This window comes from Lucilia sericata, unplaced genomic scaffold, assembly GCF_015586225.1.
Source record: "Lucilia sericata isolate MDLA Ls3-8-SP2 unplaced genomic scaffold, ASM1558622v1 Contig001182F_arrow, whole genome shotgun sequence".
Lineage (NCBI taxonomy): Eukaryota > Metazoa > Arthropoda > Insecta > Diptera > Calliphoridae > Lucilia > Lucilia sericata.
The window spans coordinates 75,785-79,346 of record NW_023995149.1 but is presented as its reverse complement, the minus strand read 5'-3'; positions in this window follow the sequence as shown (position 1 = coordinate 79,346).

Sequence of the window (3,562 nt, the reverse complement as noted above, 5' to 3'; positions counted from 1 at the left end):
TATGAGCCGTTCGGTTGTAAGTACCGCCTCATATCTTAAATATGTTTCAATGAGTGAATATCTAGCAAGGTTTTTAGAGACTTGCTTGACATTGTTAATTAATTAATTATTATTTAATGTTTATCTGTTTCAGTTATTGGAAACATTAAAAAAAGGGAAGATAATCACTTTTAAACCATTTTTTAACATTTTTATAAACTGCAAAAAATAGTAAAAGTTTTGTTTCAATTAAAACCTAAATTGGAAATTTTTTATTCGTTCGAAGAAAAACTAATTTTTTTCCTCGATTAATCGAATAATTTTTATTCGAATGACAGCCATAGCAAATACTTATACATATTTAAAAATTCAACCAATAATAAGAAATGTAAATGTGGAACATCGTGTAGATGCGTATGATAAATATGTAATTAAATCAATAACACTCATACGTTATGTTGTCCTTTATTATGCATCGTAAATAGGTTTTTTCAGCAAATATATTTAAAACTTCAATCAATAATAAGAAATATAACTAGTTTTCATTAGGAATAATAATAAAAGTTGTGCCCAACGCCATGCACTTTTTTAGTTATAGGCCCTCAAAAATTTGGGGCCTCGGTGTCATTTTTGAAAAAAGTGCTCATTTTCTCTGGCTCATATCTTGCAAACCGTTCGGAATTTTGATTTACTCTCTGAGGGAATGTTGTTGCTCTTATCACAAAGAACAAAAATTGTGAACATATGAAGTCAAAAAACGTTATTTTTATGATTAGAATCGCAAAAAGTATTTTTTTTTAATTTTTTCCTTGTTCAGGACTATATGTAGCAAACCGTTCAAAATTTAAGAAAACCATTAACTACAAAAATGTACCTCAGAACTCAATAAAAAACGTTCTAGAACATATGAACTTCCTAGGAATGATAGGTAAGTCGCAAAAGTGAAAAGTTTCTTTTACAAAAATAATAATAAAGTATTAGTATTATGTTTATAATGTTGATGGACTTGAACTTGCAAATCGCACTCTTTTAAGTTGTCGTCCGAATCTGACTCTGTTTTGGAACCTATGATGTCCACAGGCACGTTGCTTCCAGACTGTCTTTCATCTTCTTTACATACTTCATTAACATCATAAAGGGTGATCTTGTGACTCCACCAACATACCTGTGACTCATGAAACTTTTAAGAGCATCGTACTTTGGTTTGTATTTCATAAGAATGTGTTAAAAAACCTTATTTTTTCGTCTTTTAATGATTATACATAACTTTTCATAAAACATCGGATAGTTGCGTATGATAAATATGTAATTAAATGAATAATACTCATACGTTATGTTGTCACCTATTATACATCGTAAATACTTTTTTAAGCAATATGTTTAAAAATGTGAATAATTTTCATTAGGAATAACAATACTCTCCCCACCACTGTTGTTTGTAACGCATATAAATATAAATTTTACGCCCACCTTCTGAGTCAATTTATTAAGCCCGTCCGTCTATTCGTTCATATAAACTTTGTTATCAATCTATATGTACAATTTTGTTGATTATTGAATGAAATTTTTTTCATTATGTTGTTGTTTTGGTTCTGAAGGGGACCTTATATGGGGGGTAGGGTCAATTATGAACCGATCCTTCTAAAATTTTACAAAGCGATTTAGGTTCCTATAAAATATGTTCATGTCGAATGCCATTGCTATAGATGCTTCTTTTAGACAGTTATGAGCGTTAAAGTCATTTTCTGAGGGGAGGGATAGGGTCAATTATGGGCCGATTCTTATAAATTTTTACAATGATATTAAGGTTTCTATAAAATATGTTCATGTCGAATTTCATCGCTATAGATGCTTCTTTTGGACAGTTATGAACGTTAAAGTCATTTTCTGAAGGGGACCTTATAGGGGGGGGTAGAGTCAAATATGGACCGATCCTTATAAAATTTTACAAAGCGATTTAGCTTTCTATAGAATATGTTCATCGCTGTAGATACTTCTTTTAGACATTTATGAGAATTAAACTAATTTTTTGAAGAGGACCTTATATTGGGGCTAGGCGAAATCGTGGACCGATATTGCCCATTTTCATTACCAAACAAACTGCATCAACTAAAAGTATCTGTGCAAAATTTCAGCTCTCTGGATACTTCCGTTTGGACTCTATGGTGTCAACAGCCAGGCAGTAGACGGACAGACTGACGGACATGGCTATATCGTAATTATTCGGTATCGCTATATGGTTAAGTCTAGATCACATACACATGTTTTATCATAAAAAAGAAATTAAATTTCAAATATATCCATATTGGTGTAAGATATTACATAGTCGACCATGTCTGATTATACATGTATACATTCATACTTGTTTATAATTTCGTTTTTTACCTCCCATTATGTATACCTTCTAAAATACCTTCCTTTTACACTTTAGTATGCACAGAATATATTCTAAGCTTTTCATTACCATAATGAGATGTTTGACATACTAACATGTTGTTTATATGAAAAATTTTCACCTTTCAAATATAAAATTAATTCAATTTGAATGCTAAAACCTTGAACTTTGTCCTTGTCTATGAATAGATGATTGGTTTGACTAGTTTTAGGTGGGAAAATATAAAAAAATAATTCCTAAGCCAAATACTTGACATTTGCTTTATTTAAGTACTACTTATTATATAAATTTAATTTTTTATACATATAATTTAAAATGTAATATAATGTACATTTATATACTTACTTAAACACACTACTTATGCTGTGTGCTAGCAATACAAAGTTTTAGCGTTATAAAATTTTGTTTTATTTTATGCCACTAAGTCACTAATTAATGACTGTACTTATACGTGGCACATTGAAAAGTCTTTCCTTATTACTAAACGAATGAAGAAAATTTCTTCTAATAATTGTGCTGCATGATGGTTTTGTTTTAAGTGCAACCACATACTTAAGTATGAGTGCATGACTTTTTTCCAACGTAAGAAAATGATAAATTGTGGGAAATAAGACTGAAGACTCTTACATTTTTAATTGAGGTTGTAATAAAAAAAAGTTATAATAGTTAGTTTTAATTTTTATTTTTTCAACTATAAATAAACGATTTTATTAGTAGAACTAAGTAGATAGTAAATTTAAAAACAATTTGTTATATTTATCTCAGTACTAATACTAGAGTGAAATGTATGTAGAGAAATTCACCTAGTTTTTGAGTGGCATACATAAAATTTAATTTAAATGTTTTATTTAAACAAAATTGTTCATACTTTAAAACTCTTCAAAAGCAAAATACCAGACTACTTTAAAACAAAGCAGACTTTTTGTCAAAATAATGAATAAAATTGTAACATTTCGATGTCCTTAGCAAAGGATAAACATTTCTTAATTCAATTGAGCTGAAAAATAGACAACAATAGACAGTCAACAAATAAAATATTTTTGTATTCTATAAATCCTTTTTGAAACAAAACTTTTAGAAAATAAGTGTTATATGCGGCGGTGCCGAATCTCATACACCCATCATCAGACCGTATGCCGTAAAAGGAATGCTCCCCTATAAACATCAAGGTGTCACTTATGGACCGAT